The following is a 22481-nucleotide window of genomic DNA, read 5'->3' as shown; positions in this document are numbered from 1 at the left end:
AACTTAGCATGATGATTTTAGGAACATGAGTCCTTTGGACTCTGATAAGGAAGAAGACATTTAAAGGCAACAGGTAAGACTTCTGGGCTCTTCTTAGTTCTCAGTCCTTTGAATTACACTGTGAGAAATATTATCAGATTAAATCTTCTTTCTCTTTTGTTTTCAATCTGATTCTTGTGGCTAGAAGCAACAACACACAATTCTCTTATTCTTGTTCCAACATGAAATGACATCCATAAAACTGTAGGCTACAGGAAAACAGACCCCAAGACCAAATCTTATAGTTGTTAGCATGTAAGTCTGTTTGGACCCCTTTACTTAACTGGAAGAATCCTGATGGATTTAATTTTCCAGTTGTGATAGTTACAGGGCCCTAAACGAAGACTTCCTGAGCAGGGGAGGTAAAACAAAAGGGGTATAGAAGTGGATTCGGGGTGGGGAGTGGGGGCCTCTCCTAGGCTCACATTGCAGAACCTCCTGTATATGGAGTTGTGTTTTTACCTGTGTGTGTTCTCTCTGGACCATAAACTTCTCAAAGTCAAGGACCACCATCTCTGGAATCTCTGTGTCCCCTTAGCCTAGCATAGTGCCGTGTACACTATAAGTGGCCATGGATGTCTGAGGGACATGTGAATGCATGGATGGATGGAAGAAGAAAATGGATGGATGGCAGAAGAAAAGGTCTATAGGTCACAAATTATTGTGGGAGCATCTAGGGATGCAGTACTGGTGAGTAGGCTCTGAAGTCAGACTACTAGGGTTTCTATTCTGGCCCCACCTTTCCATACCAGATAACCTTGGACAAAGCACCCCACCTCTCTAGGCTCCCTTTTCTCATCTGTAAAATGCTAGTAAAATGGATTATGATGGTCTTTATCTTGTGAGATTGTTATGGGGTTTAATGAGTAATAGTATCCTAGGTTGGGCAGAGCATTACATCCTTATGATAGTCAATCTGGATTTTAAATAAAATGTGAAAGGTATATAGAGATAGAGATCTTGGAAGGTTTTGATGGATGATATGGAAAAGTCTAGAAAAGTTCAAGACATGTGAGGATATTGGGTTTGGGAGAGAGGCTGAAATTAGCAAATAAATGGAATTCCAATGAGATTGTCAGAGGGAAAATGAGAGAATTGAGTGGTTAGGCAGCTTGTGTCCTGAGCATATGAAATTCCCCACTGTGACCAGTGGACTTTTCCTTCAGGTAGCTTAAGAGTTTTTGACTGGTATTATTTACCCCAGTTTTTGGTTCTTACGGAAAATAGATCTCCTTTTTAGTCTTCCAGGAAGTTGGTAATAGGTAAATTTTATGCTATTTTGAAATTTTAATCTATTCTGAATTTTGAGTCATTTTTGTTTCTTTTCCATGAAATTTCCTGTACTGCCATGAAACTTCCTAACTCTGCCTTCCACATATTACATTTTATATTCTATTACATGTTATTTATTAATATCATATACTCTCTTTAAATTTAATTTATTATTATTTTTTGATCATCTAATACATTTGCCTAATTCAAGAATCAGCATGATGTGAAAGCCATGGCTTGCAAAATCTTGCTGTCTCTCCAGCTATTGACCTTGCCCCCTGTTCCCACTTAGGTAGCCACAGGCGTTATTTTCTCCAGCCAGTGTTTCTTTTAATTTTTTTTTTTAATGTTTATTTTATTTTTGAGACAGGGAGAGACAGCATGAACGGGGGAGGGTCAGAGAGAGGGAGACACAGAATCTGAAACAGGCTCCAGGCTCTGAGCTGTCAGCACAGAGCCCGACGCAGGGCTCGAACTCACAGACCGTGAGATCATGACCTGAGCCGAAGTCGGATGCCTAACCGACTGAGCCACCCAGGTGCCCCTCTCCAGCCAGTGTTTCTTAATGCAAATTAGGCAAATACAAATATAGTTTTTATTTTTCTCATTCTTATTCAAGCACCACAGTTTATTTTTCCAATTTTCTAGAGAAGGGCCCTTGAATTACTTCAGATCTCTTGCTGTTACAAAAATGCTTGTCTGTACTCCAGCTTTGTGTTTGCAGGTCTGAGAGATATCCCACAGGAACCCACTGGAAGTACGCTTGCTAGACAGAGGGTAGATATTGCCTAAGGACCTTCTTATGGGTTATGTCATTTCTATGAGCAGGTATGAGCCTGCTTGTGTCCCCACAACTTCCCACCCAGTATCTTGTGACACTGTTGCTGGTCTAAGAGGTGAAATATGTTTCCTCAGTATAGCTTTAACTTGTATGCCTCTTATTATGACTGTATTTAAGCATCTTTTCATGTGCTTGAGAACCACTCGTATTTCTTTTATTTTGTAAATCGTGTGTTTATGTCCTTTGCCTGTTTTCCTATTACTTAAGACTTTTTGTTGTTTGAGTTCTAGAATACCTTGGGCATTCACTGATCAAATATTTACTGACCACTGTTGTGCACTGACTCGATAGAGTTGAATAGGGCATTGCCTTCCAGAAGTTCACATTCTAATGGAGCAGCCATTATAATTACCTATCTATCTATCTATCTATCTATCTATCTATCTCTACATCTATCTTTATTTATATTTATACCTATAGGTAGATATCTATGTGTCTATATCTATCTCTCTATCTATCTATATTTCTGTGTGTGTACACACACACACACACACACACACACACACAAAGAAAGAAATACAGTATAATGTCTAAGCATTATATTGTAGGGGTGTGGAAGTTGTTTTGGGCCCAGTGAGGTGGGCTAATGCCCCCATCCAAGTTGGGATGGGCTGGAGTTCTAAGTATATTCTTTCTAGGCTGACAGTGGGGCAAAGAGCAATCCAGGTTGAAGAAATCATGCGGCTCATAGTTTCTTGTTCCTTTGTGCTGCTCTCTGGTCTTCATGCCCACACCCTCTTCAGCGCCAGTCACTTAGTGAGTGCTAACTACATGTTCCCTGAGTGCAGTAACTGAAGAGGAGTCTGACGTAAGAGCCCTACTGAGGTGTGAGAAGGCTGGGGCAGTGGCGTGGGGCAAGGTCATTGTCACGGGGCAGACAGTGTGGCAGCATTCTGTTCTTTCTCAATCCTTTCCCTTACTGGCAGGGAATGCCAGAACGCCAGACCCTTCTCCCTTTCAAGGAGCTGACCCATCAAATTTGCTGTGGTTCTCTCTCCACTTTTCACCCCTTCACTTCCGTTAAACCCCTCATTTCCATACCTTCATCACCCACTTCTGTCTGTCTCCCTTTTGTGGCTGGCATCCTCACCCTGTTCCCCAGGCCACTATGCCAGATATAGTCTTTATATAATTTGTCTGAAAGTTGTCTTGCCTTTTTCTCCCCTCCCCGCAATTCCTGTCGCCCTCCCCCTCTTTCTCTGTAAACTCACAAAGACTGATGCTATATTCATTTCCTAAGGCTGCCTTCGCAAAGCGTCCCAGACCTAGTGGCTTCAAACAGCAGAGATTTATTCTCACAGTTCTGGGGACCAGATGTCCAAAATCAAGATGTTGGCCAGACCACATTCTCTCAGAGGCTCTAGGTGAGGGTCCTTCCTTGCTTCTGGTGGTTTCCAGCAATCCTTGAAGTTCCTGGGTTTGTGGTAGCATCTCTTCAATTTCTGCCTCTGTCTTCACATGGCCCCTTCCCTGTATGAGTATCTGCATCCAAATCTCCCTTCCTTACAAGGACTCCAGCCACTGGATTAGGGCCTACCCCTAATCCAGTATGTCCTCATTTTCACTTGTTTACATCTGAAAAACCCTATTTACAAATAGTACTTTCCAGGTACTAGGGGTTAGGACTTTAACATAACATTTTTTGGAGGCACAATTCAATAGATAACAGATGCCCTAAAACTGAATATTGCTTGGCATTTATCAGTCTGCTCACAATCCCTGTGGAAAGCAGCTTTACAACATCTGGATAAGAATACATACTTTGGTGTGGATCTGAGTTTGAGTCCTGCCTCTGCCTCTTAGGATGTGACCTTGGACAACTGACTTGATCTCTCTGCACTTCGGTGTCCACATCTGTAAATGAGGAAAGTAGTCCTACCTACCCCATGGTTGCCACATATTAGGTACTTGGTACAGACCCAACACATAGGACATACTCCAGAAACAATAGGCCCTGGAGACTGTTCTCATTCCTCCTCCATTCACACATGGTCATGTGGACTTAGAGCAGAGCTTGACACAAGACTTGCCAGTTCCAACTGAATGCTCCATGCACAGAGGCCTACCCATTGTTGGCACAGTAAGCCCTCTGGAGTATGAGATGTCAAGTCAACTCAAGATTTATCCATGAGACAAGTTGAGCTTTCCTTTCTCTGCGTCCCTCATTGTCCTTGTCTGGTCTGTGTGCCAAGCTTCAAGTGGCAAAGAGTAAATGTTAAAAAAACAAGCTTTTGGAAATGGGGTGGGGGCTGTGAGCTTAGGTCACCCAAGTGAGATGCTCTTTGCGCAAAGCTCCCTTTTCCCCTCCCTTTTTGTTTGTCCTGTAAGCAAGCAAATTCCCTAGCGGGTAGGGTAGAACTACCCTGCCTTGGCTTTCTGCTGATTTCATGCTCTTTGATGCTGGTGTGGCTCTGAAGGAGCTGCTGGTAAGGACAAACCACCATTTGTTTTGGGGGGGAAAATGAAAAGAAAGAAAAAAAAAGTCAAGTCTTTTATATCTGTGTCCCTCTAAATTGCCAAAGGTCTTATTGTGGAGAGAGGAAACAAGTAGGGTTTTATCTTTCTGTTCCTGCCAGGCAGCCACATGAGCATCAAAGCTGTCAGGGCCCTGGGGTGTGGGGTGTGGGGGTAATGTGAGTCTATACAAACCCAGGCTGGGCTCCACCAAGGCATGACAGATGCTCCCAGGGAGCTGGGCTCATTTGATGGTGGCTCTCTGGGCAGGAGGAAGGAGGAGCTCCCAGTTGTAGCATGGAGAGGGGAGGTTCTAATGAGTGTGAAGTCAATTGATGAAACCACTCTGTGTATGGGGAACAAGGTGCTTTCCTCACATTGAAAATGCTGGCTGCCTATTGAAGAGGTAGGGTAATAATGCATGGCACAATAATAGTAATAATCATAAACACCATCAATTTTTTCTGTGCAAATATAATGTGCCAGGACCTGTGATAAGTACTTTAAATGTGTAGTTTCACTTAGTCCTATCACAACCATATAACATAGTAATTGCTATCTATCCCCATTGTGTATTCCAGGAAACTGAGACATAAAGGGGTTAAATGACTTGCTTGAGGCCACACAGAGGCAGAATTTAAACCCAGGTCCATCTGACACCAAAGTTTGCTCTTAACCACTAGGCTCTATAGCTAAGACATTTTAAAGGATAAAAACAAACATCAGTAAGAAGTAGGAGAAATTAACCTTCATTTACTGACTAATAAACACAGAGGAGGTAAGTGGTATGGGAGAGAAAGTAGGTCTAGAGTTTGAATTGGTACAGATTTTGTCTTATGTGTGACTCTGGGTAGGTTACCTTGGATATTATCAAGAACCCAGGAATTGACTTTCCTTCTACTCTTCCATGTTTGGAGTGGCAAATTTTGTCTTTAGTCACAATAGCTGCTCTCATGAACACAAGATGGCTGCCATCGTTCCAGGCATCACATGTAGACTAAAACAAAACAAAACAAAACAAAAAAAGGTGTGCTTTTTCCCCAGTTTGGGAGTTGCATTATCCCCATATCTGCCCTCATTTTCATATGGCATCCATTTTATGTGCCTGTCTGTGTCTTTGTCCAAATTTCCCCTTTTTATAAGGGGACACGGTTATATTGGTTTAAGGCCCACTTTAATAACCTCATCTTAACTCAGTCATTTGCAAAGACCCTATTTTCTTTCTTTCTTTTTGTTTTTCAGTAGGCTTTACACCCAATGCAGGACTTGAACTCATGACCTTGAGATCAAGACCTGAGCTGAGATCAAGAGTCAGACACTTAACATGATTGAGCTACCCAGGTGCCCTGTAAAGACCTTATTTTCAAATAAGGTCACATTCACACATCCTGGGGGTGAGGACTTTAACATTTTTTTGAAGGGGGGACATTATTCACCCTGTAACAACTGTTTCAAAGGAAAAACCAAAACACGGATTGATACAAGTAAAGGAATGTTGAGATGAATTGCAAATGGAGATGAAACTGTTCTGTCCAGTTTTAAGGACAGTTGGGGTGATGGTGGGCTGGTCAGTTAAATCACTACCAGACAGGATAAAAATTATACATCTATCCGTTACCTACAGCTTACAAAGCTTTACGAAATAATTCAAATACAATGAACAGAGCTAGAATCTCATAACCTGAAAGATTAGTCTGTAGAAGGGCGTGCATAGTTTTACACTGAAACATTTAACATTTTCCTATACTATTGTTAGTCCGTGTATTTTATTCTGTGGATGAAATGGTCTGAAAATCTGCTGTGCATTAAGTGGTCCTGACATCTCATGTGCATGATTTACTTTCTTGGCAAACTTACACCCATCTCCCTTTTCTAGGTCTGTTTCCTGTAACACTGAGTGGGAGATTTGACCACGTTTCCTTAGTGGGCCTTTGGGATGCTTGAGGCCAGCACTACCCTCTCTGGAGATGTATAGAGCATGTTACAGATGCTCTCTGTTCTTTGCTTCTTAGTCACCTCGTGAAGGCAGGAAAGCAGGGCCCTCGGTAGATGTGTCGCTGCAACTACATAAGCTGCAAGATAGGACACATGGGCCAATTTCTGCATCGTATTTACGATCTGCGGTCCTCACACCTCAGCCTCCAAAATGTATAAGAGCATAACTTGTTGCTGTTACTATCTCCGTCGGCTGGGACTATTGAAATTCTTCCCCCAGCCACATGAGAGAAAAGAACACACAGAGACAGAAACACGTATTCAAAATGTCTGCACATTAAAAAATGAAACCCAAGCAAGAATTTCATAATAAAGTGTTTTTAAGGAATCACAGATACAGGGGCTCAAAAAGGAAATCTCTTTCTCCTTAATAAGAATAATGTTAGGAAAAATAAATTCAGGAATTCTCTCTCTGGTGATTCATATTCTCAGACGTTTTTTTGGCATTCTCACTACATAGTCCCCCCCCCCCCCCGCTTTTTTTTTTTTTTACTGTATTGCTATTTTTTTTTTTCAGAAAGAGAAAATATTACTGGAGAAAACCATGCCAAGCCTGAGAATGTTGAGTACCCGAGGCCAAGCTCAACAAGGCCAGGGAACTTTCCGGTGAGAAATGATCCTATCTGTAACAAGGCCAGTCTCATGGGCTGTAGCTCACAACTGGCAGGAAGGCAGTGAAGTGTCCTTTGGTCTGTAGGTCCCGCTTTTTGATTTATTCCCACTTATTTAACCTCTTACCAGTTTCCTAAGCTTCACTCTGCCCGAAAGTTTCACAAGCAGATGTCCTGCTCAAGTCAAAAGTCTCAATCTCGAATTGTTTCAGCACCCTCAGCCTCTTCAGGCAGAACCCGCACTGCAATGCCAAGGGGGCCCTCACCATGTTTCTTTCTTCTGTCTTGGTGAACTTGTCTCATATGTCTGGAGAGAAAACACAAAGGGGATAGGGCCACTTTCCACTCTGTCTGTATCCCAGGCTGGCTTCTCTCAGGCGGCGGCGGCGGCTGCTGCTGCTGCTGCTGCTTCTTCTTCTTCTTCTTCTTCTTTTTTAATATTTATTTATTTTGAGAGAGAGAGAGCAAGCAGGGGAGGGGCAAAGAGAGAGTTTGGGAACCGAGGATCTGAAGCAGGCTCTGAGCTGACAGCAGAAAGCCCAACGTGGGGCTCAAACTCACAAACTCAGATCATGACCTGAGCTGAAGTCTGATACTTAACTGACTGAGCTACCCAGGTGCCCTCTTTTTTTTTTTTAAATATTGATTTATTTCTCTTGAAAGAGAGAGAACGCAAGGATGAGTGGGGGAGGGGGAGAGAGAGAGAGAGAGAGAGAGGGAGAGAGAGAGAGAGAGAGAGAGAGAGAGAGAGAGAGAGAGAGAGAATCCCAAGCAGGCTCTGTGCTATCAGTGCAGAGTCCAACTTGGGGCTTGATCTCACAAACTGTGAGATCACTGTGATCATGGACACACAGTTGGTTAAGGGCTTAACCAACTGAGCCACCCAGGTGCCCCAGGCTTCTTAATTTCTTTTGAGACTTGGCAAGTGTGCTACTTTGCCTAGTTAACTCATCCCTTGGAACCCATGGCACTTGTATCTTTAGGAGCTATACACTCTTTCTAGACTTTCCCAGTTCCCCTCACCTACCCCTTCTTCTCACATATCTTCAATTTACTAAGTGCTGACTCTATGACAGGCAATTCGCTAAGCACTTTGGTGCATTATTTTTATCCCACCTTCAAAGCAGCTCTGTGGGTTAGGTAAAATAATGACTCCAGGCTTACAGTTGAGAAAACAATGTAAGGACAGTTAGAAAACCTGTGCATGATCACTGCTAAGTTAAAGAGTCAGGATTTGAACCCAGGCTTCACTGACTGAAAAGCCAGTATAATTGACTTCCCTGATCATGTGCCATAGGGCTGAAACTTCTTTTATGAGATTCTAGGAAAAAAACAGCCAAATCTGTATATTTTGTCACTTATGCAACTTCAAGGACACTTGAGTTGCTAGAAGTGATTTAGGGTGGAGGACTAGGGTTAGGAAAATTATGATGGGTTATTGACATTCTTATAATGTGATGCTTCCCTCTTTCTATTGGATTGTTTCCTTTCTGGGACTTCTCTCAAAGGCTGAGACTATCCTGGTGCCTTGTTAAACTCTCTGGAGGCAAAAGATTACATGATTTTCAGGGGGCCAGACTTTTAATGAATTCTAGCAGGGATGGCCTTGAGTTAAATTTAGAAAAATCTAAAGTTTTATATCTGGGATGCCATCTCCAATTTTTGTTATTCTTTTCCTCTTTAAAATAAACCCATTAACAAAAGTACTTTGAGCAAACGTTAATCAGGCCCTTGGACCTTCCTCTGGGCCCATCTTTGTGTGTCCTTATAAAATCTAGTTTTAGTGAGAACCTTGATAAGTCAGTTTAACTAGAGCCACTCACTCTTGATATCTGATCACCTTCGCTATCTAATCAGGTTCTTCATCCCCCAGGTGATGTCTGATCATCCTGGCCTGTTGTCAGCAAGAATCCCATTAGGTAGGTTTAGCCCGAACCCCTCTTATGCCTTAGTAAGTTTTCATCCACTACCCCCCACTCTCTCCTTGGCTTTAAATTCCCACTTGTCCATGCTCTACTTGGAATCAAGCCCAGTCTCTCTTCCCCACTGTAGAATCCCATTGTGGTATTCCCTGTATCTATCATGATGGTCCTGAATAAAGTCTGCCTTCCCTTCTTTAACAAGCCTCATTGAGTATTTTTTTCTTTAACAGTTATGGTGCTGTGACTCAGATAGGATCAGATTCATCATCTGGGCCCCTGGGTGATCTTAAGGCCACTTAGGACCTTAAGAATGCAAAGTTGAAGTCTTTATCTTCCCTTCTGCCTGATAGGTTGGGGATCCTATGGAGAGTCTGACTCTGGAACCGGTGCTACAGACAGACGTTGTTAAAGCTGGTAAGGACAGATTTTGACTTGTAAGATTCTGAGTATACTCTGCAAGCTGATTTAGAGTCCCAGACAAACAGATGCTGGGGTATAGTCCTACATTTCTCTATTTGTAAGAAGATGAGTTGGAGTCCCAGGCTTCCTTGAAAGGTACCTGCTGAGCTGGAAGTCTCTTCTTTCTGGATCTCTTTCCTGAGAGGGGATTATTTCCTACAACTCTGGGCTGGAAGTCTTTCTTCTTGGCTCTCTGTGAGGCCTCTCTGTTGTCCTCATTGGATTCTGCTTCTCCCATGGGAACGTCTCAGTTGACTGAAACCCCCTTTTTGTACCTCTATTAATTATGAGCTCTGCCAACTCATCTGCTTCTTTTCTTGTTAGCATGATTTTGCTGAGGACAATGTAGAGCTCCACTGGCCTCTTTGGAAAACCTGAGATCTCCCCAGACTGGTTCCTCTAAGGCCTCTCCTTCTCCATTGTGTCTCTCCTCCTTCCTCCTCTTACCATCTTCTGGAGAGAAAACACTGAATCCTTGAATCCTTTTATATGTTTCCCCTCACACCCGTTCTTCCTTTATTCCTCTGTCCAACCTTGCCAGACTTCTCCCTTCTCACCTTATCCTCTCAACTCCCTACAGCCACTTGAATTTTAGGCCACCTGTCCTCCCTCGGGGGCTCTCAGGAGACTCTGGGACCTCTAAAAGCAACCACCTGAGACTGAAAAGAGAAAAAAAAAAAAAGCTGAAACCAGAGATAGCTGTTTTGTCCACTCATATGTACACTGGAGATATCCAGACAGCTGCTAGATGTCTCTGTAGTCACCAGCTTAAAGTTTAGTTTACATTCAGAGCAAAAGAAAATGTTAAGTCTTCTCCACAAATATTGACATACAGGTAACCTTAACTTGTCCATTTGCTGGAAATACAATACAGATAAAAACATAAAGTGGAGATAAACCAGTGAGTTTGTATTACTATGTTTTATTAACTTTAAGACTAAAATTTTAGAATGAAAGCTAAAAAAAAAATCTCTATTTGAATATATGTTTATGTACATGTGTATGTATGTCTGTATGTTATTTACAAGTGATATTTTTCCATCTCCAGCTGGTATTACTAAATTAATTTATAAAATCCCCCAGATGAGTTCTACTCAAATTGGTTTAGAGGCAAGTGGGTAGTTACATAAATTAATTGTCTTAAAACTCTCAGATATAGAGAAACTAACCAATGTGTGTGTGTGTGTGTGTGTGTGTGTGTGTGTGTGTGTGTGTGTGTTTTAGGTTCACATGATCAGGGATATTCTTTGGTAAATAAAGCTACTTAAAAAGTGGTTGGTAAAATTAAATAGGTGTGCCCTCAGAATTCTGAAGATTAATTATAATGTGGATATACAATTTTTCCTACCTAGATTTACCAGTCAAACAAGCTTATATTATCTCTACTATATGTTTAAAATTATAAAACTATAAATTTACCCTAGGAATAAAATGTACAATAAAAATAAATTGCTTGATGAATGTCAACATGACAGTAAAAAAAAAAAAAAAAAAAAAAAGGAAAAAAGGGGGGAAGAACCAAATGTTTAACTTTTAGATTCTTTGCTTCTGTGATTTGTTTGAAAGTTGCCTGATTTTCCAACAGGAAAAATAACTTACAATGATGGCTAGCTTTGTTTAATGTCTCATGTAATTTTCATGAGCAACTCAAGCATAATTATAAGAACAGGTGAATTAAAACGATGTAAGTGGGATACAAGTTTATTAATGAACTCTTCAATAATAATTATGCTTTATAATATGTCTACTTAAAAATAGATGCAAAAATCTAAGATGTTATATATGAACCTAATGGTAACCATAAATCAAAAACCACTAGTAGATATGCAAATAATAAAGAGAAAGGAATCCAAGTATATCACTAAAAAAACCCAGCAAACCATGAAAGAGAGCAAGAGAAGAAAGGATCAGAGAAAAACTACAAAAACAGCCACAAAACAAGTAACAAATGATGATAAATTCATGTCTATCAATACTTAATTTGAATGTAAATAGACTAAACACTCAATCAAAAGACATAGGCAGACAGAGTAGATAAAAAAAAAAACAAGATCCATTTATAGGTCACCTATAAGATACTCATTTTAGAAATAAAGGCATCTGCAAATTGAAACTGAGGGGATGGAGAGCATTTATCATGCAAATGGATGTCAAAAGAAAGCCAGAGTATCAATATTTATATTGAACAAGATAGACTCTAAAACAAAGACTGTAGAAAGAGACAAAGAAGGACACTGTATAATAATAAAGGGGAGAATCCAAGAAGATATAACAATTATAAATATTTATGCACCCAACATGAAAACACCCAAGTACATAAAACAGTTAATAACAAACATAAAGAAATTAATTGATAGTAATAGAATAATCGTAGGAAACTTTAACACCCCACTTACGTTGATGGACAAATCACCCTAACAGAAAATTAATAAGAGGGGTGCCTGGGTGCCTCAGTCAGTTAAATGTCCAATTTCTGCTCAGATCATGATCTCACGGTTCCTGAGTTCAAACCCTGCGTTGGGCCCTGTGCTGACAGTTCAGAGCTTGTTTCAGATTCTGAGTCTCCCTCTCTCTCTGCCCCTCCCCCACTTGTGTTCTGTCTCTCTCTCTCTCTCAAAAATAAATATTTTAAAAAATTAAAGAAAATCAACAAGAAAACAGTGTCTTTGAATGACACACTGAACCAGATAGATCTAACAAATATATTCAGAGCATTGTAACCTAAAACAGCAAACTGCATATTCTTTTCAAGTGCACATGAAACATTGACCAGAATAGATCACATATTAGGCCATAAAACAAGCCTCAACAAATTCAAAAAGATCAAAGTCGTGGCATGCATCTTTTCTGCCCACAATGCTGTGAAACTAGAAATCAACCACAAGGAAAAATCTGGAAAGACTACAAATACATGGAGATTAAATGACATGCTACTAAAAAATGAATGGGTCACCAAGAAATCAAAGAAGAAATAAAAAAGTACATGGAAATAAATGAAAATGAAAATGCAGTGGCCCAGAACCTTTAGAATGCAACAAAAGCTGTTGTATGAGGGAAGTTTATAGCAATACAGACATACCTTAAGAAGCCAGAAAAATCTCAAATAAACCTTACACCTAAAGGAGCTAGAAAAAGAATAACAAACAAAACCCCAAACCAACAGAAAGAAGGAAATAATTAGAGCAGAAATAAAGATTAGAGCAGAAATAAATGATATAGAAACTAAAAAATCAGTAGAACAGATCAATGAAACCAGGAGCTGGTTCTTGAAAAGATCAAAAAAGTTGATAAACCTCTAGCCAGACTCATCACAGAGAGAGAGAGAGAGAGAGAGAGAGAGAGAGAGAGAGAGAGGATTCAAACAAAATCACAAATGAAAGAGGAAAAATAGCAACCAACACCACAGAAATACAAACAATTGTAAGAGAATATTATGAAAAACTATATGCCAACATATTAGACAACCTAGACAAGATAGATACATTCCTAGTAACATATAACCTACCAAAACTGAAGCAAGAAGTAGAAAATCTGAGCAGACCAATTACTAGGAGAGATTGAATCAGTAATAAAAAAATTCCCAACAGAGAAAAGTCCAGGACCAGACAGCTTCATGGGTGAATTCTACCAAATATTTAAAGAAGAGTTAATACCTACTCTTCTCAAACTATTCCAAAAAATAGAAGAAAGAAATTTCCAAATTCATTCTATGAGGCCAATATCACCCTGATACCAAAACCAGATAAAGATATCACACACACACACAAAAAGAGAACTACAGGACAATATCTCTGATGAACATAAATGCAGAAATCATCAACAAAATACTAGCAAACTGAATCCAACAATACATTAAAAAAATCATTTACCACCCTCAAGTGGGATTTATTCCTGGGTTGCAAGGGTGGCTCATTATTTGCAAATCAATTGAGGTGATACATCACATTAATAGAATAAAGGATAAAAACTGTATTATCATTTCAGTAGGTGCTGAAAAATTATTTGACAAAGTACAGCATCCATGTATGATAAAAACCCTCAACAAAGTAGGTTCAGAGGGAACATACCTCAACATAATAAAGGCCCTGCATGAAAAACCCACATTTAACATCATCTTCAATGGTGAGAAACTGAAAGCTTTTCCCCTAAGATCAGGAACAAGACAAAGATGTCCTCTCTTACTACTTTTACTCAACATAGTACTGGAAGTCCTAGCCACAGCAATTAGACAACTAAAAGAAATAAAAGGCATCCAAATTGGTAAGAAAGAAGTAGTAGTTTAGCTATTTGCAGATGACATGATACTATATATAGAAAACCTGAAGGACTCCAACAAACTACTAGAATGGATAAATGAGTAAAGTTGCAGGATACAAAATCAATGTGCAGAAGTCTGTTGCATTTCTATACACTAAACATGAAGCATCAGAAAGAGAAATTAAGAAAACAATCCCATTTATCATTGCACCAAAAATAATAAGACATCCTAACCAAAGAGGTGGAAGACCTGTACACTCAAAACTCTAAAATACTGATGAGAGAAGTTGAACATGGCACAAAGAAATGGAAAGACCTTCCATGCTCATGGATTGGGAGAACAAATATTGGTAGAATGTCTATACTACCCAAAACAATCTACAGATCTAATTCAATCCCTACCAAAATACCAACAGCATTTTTCACAGAATTAGAACAAACAATCCTAAAATTGTATGGACCCACAAAAGACCCCAAATAGCCAAAGCAATCTTGAAAAAGAATAAAACTGGAGGTATCACAGTCTGAGACTTCAAGTTATATTGCAAAGCTATAGTAATCAAAACAGTATGGTACTGACACAAACACAGACACATAGATCAATGGAATAGAAAACTCAGAAATAAACCCACAATTATGTGGTCAGTTAATCTTTGACAAAGCAGAAAACAATATCCAATAGGAAAAAGACAGTCTCTTCCGCAAATAGTTTTGGGAAAACTGGTCAGCCACATGCAAAAAATGAAACTGGACTGTTTTTTACACCATACACAAAAATAAACTCAAAATGGATTAAAGGCCTAAATGTGAGATCTGAAACCATAGAAATCCTAGAAGAGAGCACAGGTAGTAATGTCTCTGACATCAGCCATAGCAACATTTTTCTATATATGTCTTCTGAGGCAAGGGAAACAAAAGCAAAAATAAACTTTTGGGACTATATCAAAATAAAAAGTTTCTGCACAGCAAAAGAAACAATCAACAGAACTAAAAGGCAACCTACTGAATGGAGAAGATATATGCAAATGACATATCTAATAAAAGGTTAGTATCTAAAATGTATAAAGAAATTATACAACTCAACAACCCCAAAACAAATAATCCAATTAAAAAATGGGCAGAAGACATAAACAGACATTTCTCCAAAAAAGACATCCAGATGGCTAGCACATGAAAAGATGTTCAACATTACTCATCATCAGGGAAATGCAAATCAAACCCACAATGAGATATCACCTCACACCTGTCAGAATGGCTAAAAAAAAAGGAAGTGTTGGTGAGGATGGAGAAAAAGGAACCCTCTTGCACTGTTGGTGGGAATGCAAACTGGTGTAGCCACTGTGGAAAACAGAATGGAGGTTCCTCAAAAATTTAGAAATAGAACTATCTTATGATCCAGTAATTGCACTACTGGGTATTCCCCCCCCTCCCCCAATCACAAAAACACGAATTTAAAGGGATACATGCATCCCTATGTTTATAGCAACATTATTTACAATAACCACATTATGAAAGCAGCCCAAGTGTCCATTGATAGATGAATGGATAAAGAAGATGAGATGTGCATATATAATGGTATATTATTCCACAATAAAAAAGAATGAAATCTTGATATTTGCAATGACATAGATGGAGCTAGAGAGTATAATGCTAAGTGAAATAAGTCTGTCAGAGAAAAACAAATATCATATGATTTCACTCATGTGGAATATAAGAAACAAAACAAACGAGTAAAGAAAAAAAAGTGAGAGAGACAAACCAAGAAACAGACTCTTTACTATAGAGAAAAAACTGGTGGTTATGGCAGGGAGAGGGGGAGGTTAAATAGGTGATGGGGATTAGGGAGTACACTTGTGATGAGCACCAGGTATGCGAGTGTTGAATCACTATATTGTACACCTGAAACTAATATAACCCTAATTTAATTCCTATACTGGAATTAAAAAAACATAGTTGTAGGGTGCCTGGGTGGCTCAGTTGTTTAAGCGGCCAACAGAACACAAAAGCTAGAAATATTTGAGTCTGTCAATAAACCTGAAAAATTGTACTGGGAGAAAGATACGCCTCTAGAGAATTATGAAATAATTTATTCATAAATTTGCTACAGAATGATAGTATGTGGCAGACAGTTCACAACAGCCTGATTCCTGGTTTTCACTGAAAACTAGGGTTACTGATGGTTAAAAATTCTAATCCATACTGTGTAAATGAATCTACTAGAAATAATAAAAGTTAAGAAAAAGAAACTCTGTGCAAAGAAAGATGTATTTTTGATAAGTGAAAATATGAAGTGTGTGTTTTTGTTAAAGGAAAAAGAAATTTTGTTCTAAAGTAGAATGACTAATTGTTCCAGACTTAAAATAGGAAAGAATAGGACAAAAACTGAATGAATATTAAAATAAATTTTTAAAGAAGGTTTATGGAAAAGGAATCTTGGAAAAAGAATTTTTTTCTTGGGTGATCAGTACTTGCCAAGATTGGTTGGATTATTTATATATATATTTTTAATTAGGCTTAACATTACTAACTAGTAGAATAATACAAAATTAGAACTTGTTTTTCTCTCTCTGTTAAAACAACAAAATTTTCTTAGATTACTGGTCTGCTCTTAATAAGACACTGTAAAAAAATTTTTTTTCCTTGTTAAGTCATCTGCCTGGGAAATCAGGATTTTGTGTCTTAAAATAATTTCCCGTGCTTCATGTTGTCTTTATCAGGTCTTTGATTACTTAAGAAAGCCAAGTATTCTCAATATTAAAAGAGGTATGATTTTTTATTTTTTTTTATGTTTTATTTATTTCTGAGACAGAGACAGAGCATGAGTGGGGGAGGGGCAGAGAGAGCAGGAGACACAGAATCCGAAGCAGGCTTCAGGCTCTGAGCTGTCAGCACAGAGCCCGGCGCGGGGCTCGAACTACAAGCCCTGAGATCATGACCTGAGCCAAAGTCTGTCCCTTAACCAACTGAGCCACCCAGGTGCCCCAGAAAGAGGTATGATTTTTAAAAATAACTATGTAACTTTCTGTATTTGCCTTTGAAATCTTTTAATTGTCACTTTGGTTGAATGAGTAACTAAGTATTGTTTCAATGTGACTTGTGATCCTGAGTGGTCATGTGTTCAAACCTTTTGACATTTTTGACGATTTTCCAAAATCGAATGCTAAATGGAATCTTTGTTACTTCAAACTAACTTTGAGATTTCCTAGAGCACTCCTGGAAAGTCTCAAAGGATTTGTCTCTTACTTTGTAAAAGAGAGATGTTAAACTAATTAGGATTATTTGGTATGTTAAATTCTGTGGGAAGCATTGTAAAATTGGAAGTGATTCCATGTGAATCTTCATAGGTTATATGTGTATGGATATATGTTACTAAATTGTGTGAAGGTCTTAGAAATTTGCAGTACTCTCATTGTCCAGTTATTATGTTAAAATGTTGTATGCCATAGAAATAACCATTTTTCCTTATCAAATGAACTCTCATCAGAACTTTAACCATGGCTATTTTATGTCTTACTATTCATAGATAGTTACTGTCTTACTCTGATTCTTTGAAGGGATTTATAACTATAGCTATAGTTATAGCTGTAGCTATTGACCTATTAACTGTACGTCAGAATGCTGAATGATGGCATCACTTGAATAGTTTTGAGAGTATGCCACTGTACTGAGAATTTACAGATCTAATGAAAAAAAGCTGATGGATTCATAAAATGCTGACCTAAGATCAAACAGAACAAGAATTAATTCATGGGATTATATCAACTCATGAGGATGATTATAAGTTTTCTATGAATTTTTGTTTGAAATGTTCACTGCTGGCTCTTTAGTATTTTCCAGATTTAGAAAAGCCTTTTCCCCTTTTTCTTTTAAAGTAAACTTGGAGAAGTTTGGTAAATTACACCTTTGTAAACAGAATTGAAACATTTATCTTTTCTTTGTACTTGATCCCTTCAGAATGTGGAAACTCTTAGCATTCTTATTTTCATGACAATATGGTTGTTTGCAGAAGTTTAATAAGAATCTGTTCTTGTAATAAGACACAATTAGAAACATTGGTTATATTAGCAAGGCTTTGACTGGAATGTTATATTTGAGAATGATGTGCATCAATTCAGGTGTGACCCAACAGCTTTAAGGAAATAAGGTTGACTCTAAGGAGCCAATGCTTATAAGGCTCCCCCTTAGAAAATCTGGACTGTATCTGGCTTACATCATTCCCCACCTTACAGATGAGTAAGGAAGGTCACTTCTTGGCAGCTCCAGGAATCTTAGGATATTTGGGAGATACTGAGAAGAGAGGAATCCCCCCAAATCAGTAGATATTGCAAGCAAACTATGGTAGTGAAGTCGTAGCTTGGCTTCCTAGCCTTGAGAGGCTTTTCAAAGTCCAATCTATAATTTCCAGTGAAAAGTTCCAGCAAAGCAAACCAAAAAGTGGGTTCTTGCTTCACTTGTGTAAGTAATCAGGCCAAGATTACTTACACAGACTGGACTTAATTCACAAACAAATTAGTCTTGTTTTGATTACCTTTGAAATCAAGAAATGGGGTGATTATAGAAAGAATTTGTTTTTTATTTCGATGGAGAACTATAGTGTACCCTTGTGGGCTCTGTCTTGCACGTTTTGCCAAATCTTAACTAAGTCCTGAATTCTTTCATTTTGCTCCAATATCTGATTACAACTCTCCAAATTAGTTTCTAATTATTCTCCTTTCTGATTTGGAGTTAACACTGCCCTTTTCTGGAATTAAAATAAAAACTAAAATGCAGGAGGAGGAGGAGGAGGGGGGCGGGGGGAGAAGAAAAAAGAACGCCGTTTTCCAGAAGTCCTTCAAGCGAAAGCTGGATGACTTGATATAGACTTAAAAAAAAAATGGCCACAACAGATTATGTATGGGCAGCCTCCATGCCTTCTGTCGTGTGGACCGTTCACAAAGTTCACTGGGACACCTAATGCCATCACCAAAGGCATTCAAACGGCAAATCAGGAATATTGATCAGATGGCCACTGCCATCCTTACTCTACCTTCTAGAGATGCTTCAAGCTCAAGCCTAAAATCTGAACTGATTGCCCTCTGGACTCAGAAACTGGGTTTCTAACAAACTTTGTTTTTCCTTTAGTTTCCTAGAAACTCCCCTCATTAAATGCCTGACTACTAGCACCATCCAGCAAAGTGTCATTATATTTTTATATATCTATACCACCTATTCAAACCCCTGAACAAATCTCAAGGACTTGTGGCCATGACCTGTGCTATTAGAAGGAAAATTGATCAGATAGAATCATTCACTTGCTGTAATAGGGTTATTCTTCTGGGCATAAAAGAGCACTTTAAGGGGCAAACAATCTTAACCCAAAGCATGCCTGAATAATGGTGGGACTTAGACATCAGAGGCAGAGGTAGTTAGAGGTTGGTCCACCTTCCTAGTGACACTTAGGTCAGATCTCTTCTGTCTTCCCACCAAGATGGTTCCCTCTCAACACAAACTCTTTGCATCTGCCGTTCCCTTGGCCAAGACTTTGCCTCTCACCCCTATTGCTTTGTCTAGCTAATGTTCAATCATCCTTTAGATCTCAGTGGAAGCATTGCTTTCTCAGGGAAGCTCTCACTGACTTCTCTAAATCAGATTTTTCCTAACTTATCAAAGCACCGTGACCACTCCTTCTTAGCACTTGTCACAGCCTCAGTTTTTCATGTAGTTATGTGGTTATTTGATTGTTGACAGACTCCTCCACTAGATACCAAATTTCAAGAGGATTTGAGCGATGCCTGTTCTTGGAAATTTGTATCTGTAGCACATGGCACCTTACCTGGTACGTGGTGGGCCCACCCTAAATAGTTGTTGAATGAATGGACCTGGGACTTTCAATGACTTTAGGCATTTCCCTTTCTACTGCCTCCACCCCCATCTCATACTAGAGGGGCCAAAGATATACATCATTATCCATCTATGGAAGCATATTAATGTAAAATAGTAGAGCAAAGCAAAAGACATTAAATAGCCTCTCCTTTCTTATTCTTTCAACGTATTCCTTTTTCAATGTTCTATATCAACACAGTTGATACATGTTCTGCATGCACATGCGTGTGTCTCCCTGACATGGGGCTTTTACTAAGCTTATCATAATATTCCTTGGCATTCACTTGGGAATAATGCAAGATAAGCATACTATGAACCAACCTTGTAGGGCTGAGCTTGCTGTTTGAGGCCCACAGCATTAGGACAGAGGACTCCTCAGAAACTGATTAGCATGACTTGGACCACTGAATTAAGTAGGACTCCCTACCTACCCAAGTAAAGATTAGTTTGGACTGGTTCTGTTTTTGCATTGGAAAAATAATTTTCCAGCCTTTGTAGATAAGATCTTGGTCACTGAAAAGGCTTTTACCTTTTTTCTATGCCCTGCAGGCCATGATGGTCACATATGGTCATTGCTAGGTCCACCTCACCCTGGGAGGTCTTTCTAAAAGCTGAAAGACAACACTCTGGCCTCAGACCAAATGTGGAGTGGAAGTGGCCTGGCTTCTTGGCAGTTTCTCTGTCCCACTGACAGCAGCCCAGTTTGTAGAGGCATCTGGTATCAGGAATATCCTGAGCTCGGGTCCTGGGAAAATTTTTCTCTGTGGCTTTTGAAGAAAAAAAAAAAAAAAGATTTAAGGACTCTGTGTGTGTTACATATTATATGTCAAATATTTTCAAAAACCTTAGAACTAACCAAAATAGATTTTATTCTAGAAACATTATCTGTCATTTATAATGGAGACTTTTTATAACTTTTAAGGTTGAGATTACATCACATTTTTTCTAACGGCAGTTATTTTGGAAGACTGGGGATGGGAAAGCAGATCATAATGTAAATTGTGTGGGTAGACACTTTCCATGTGGTTTAATATGAAGTTTTAGGAGTCAGGCTCTGGGATCTTCAGTCCAAATAGATTTCATTCTTCATGCAAGGAGCACACAAAAGAAAAGAACAGTGATAATAATAGTGATTAAGTGTGTCAACTCAGGTGTCGGTCAAAACCTCAGGTTGTTAGCTATGCGACTCCCACACAATTACCTCTCTGCAAGCTGGTAAGGGTAATTTCCACTTTGCAGAGTTGTAAGGACTATTTGCTATGATATATGTAAAGTGCTTAACATGCATTAAGTGTCAGATAAATGATGAATTTTATTGTAATTATTATTCCTGCCATATGTCCAAACCATACTTGACACTTCTGGGCAGTAACCTTAAGGTGGTGAGAGGAATCCAGATTGTGGTTTCTAGATGGCAAGAAGGGTGCAGCGATTTGAGAAGCAGAGGCAGAAGCCATTCTGGAGTAGGTGCCTCTGATCTCTATTACTAGCAATCCCATTCAGGAACCATTTGTAGTTTATAACAGACTTTATCCTCCCCCCCCCTCAACATTTTATGTTTTTATACAAAAACATGTGGGGTAGATGATGTTAGCCTAGTTCTTAGATAAGTGACTAGCCCAGGGAAGTTAAGTGACTAACCCAAAGTTGCATGGCTAATAAGTGACCGAATTGCAAAACAGGACCTAAATTCGGGTCTTCTAATGCCTAATTCGGGGTTCTTTCTATATACCAGAGCAGTAAAATTCAACCAATATTCCTATCAGAAGTTTAAAGATTTGATGCTATCTTTTGTTAGCCTGGCATAGTAGTTTGAAACTTTTAGGTGATCTCCTTTACCTGTTCCCCATGACCACCCTGGAAGACATGTATTTCTTTAGATGAGAAGATATGGATGTTTAGGGGCTCACAGAGACTGTCCAGATTCACTGGGCCAAGTTGGAGGGTGGGGCTGGTGATGGTGCAAACCAGGCCTGCCCCCATCGAGAGCCCCTCTATTGCCAGCACAGGAGCAAGCATGCACTAAACTCTCAGTGAGTGTGAATTGAACAGTCATCGCTAACAGGCCACAGTTACATGCGTTTTCTCATTTAACCCTCAAGACAACCCACCAGGATCTAGAGACTCACAAGCTGGGGAATGCTCTCTCTGAGTCTAATGTCCATGCTCAACACTGCACATACTCTTTTTTGATTAACGAGGTCAGGCCTGCTGATTCTTAATGTGGTGCCCTTTCTGGTACTAACTGGTTCCAGTGTGGACCAATAAAAACCAGGATTCTAAATCAAACACAAAACAAACCAACCAACTGCTAGATCCCTGGAAACAACCAAGAGGCAAGAACAGAGATAAATGAGATTTGGGTAGCTCTTGCACAGCCCTCCTCCTTGTAACTGTAGTCAGTATACAGCACATTCTCCCACAGCAGCCCCCACCCTCAGCCTGGAAACGAAAATAGAACACTCCATGATGGCCCACATTGGAATGTATGGCCTGAAGAAACTCAATGGTCTTAAATTCATTTGTGCTAAAGAAGGACAATGCTTTTTAAAGGTAGTATGCTTTTGATCCCTGACTGCAAATAAGCACCTTGAATCCAGCTTAACCTCTTCCTGTCTCATCTGTGGCTCCTTCCCTTTCCCCTCTGGTATAGCTATGGGCCACAAATTCTTTGTCTTGTGTCAAAGACCTTTCAAGCACTCATCCTGAACCATCAAAGATTCCTTAATTTCCTTTTATCCTCTATAAACATCAATTTATTGTTCTATC

The 22481-nt window shown here is 39.3% G+C and overlaps 1 protein-coding gene across 2 annotated transcripts in view; it reads left to right on the top strand.

The window, feature by feature from the left end:
* The window catches only part of EEA1 (early endosome antigen 1), a 492836-nt gene that overhangs the window by 96137 nt on the left and 374218 nt on the right, over positions 1–22481 (top strand). Inside the window, exons 3-4 of one of the 2 annotated variants that reach the window (XM_053226593.1) lie at positions 7119–7207; positions 9485–9548. The gene's annotated coding sequence lies outside the window, so the exon portion shown is untranslated. Of the gene's footprint in view, positions 1–7118; positions 7208–9484; positions 9549–22481 lie in introns of those variants that run through there. The other variant, XM_053226594.1, reaches the window with a different exon arrangement.

This window comes from Acinonyx jubatus, chromosome B4, assembly GCF_027475565.1.
Source record: "Acinonyx jubatus isolate Ajub_Pintada_27869175 chromosome B4, VMU_Ajub_asm_v1.0, whole genome shotgun sequence".
Lineage (NCBI taxonomy): Eukaryota > Metazoa > Chordata > Mammalia > Carnivora > Felidae > Acinonyx > Acinonyx jubatus.
Note: the sequence above shows the minus strand (reverse complement) of the source record. Positions and strands in the feature narration are given on the sequence as shown.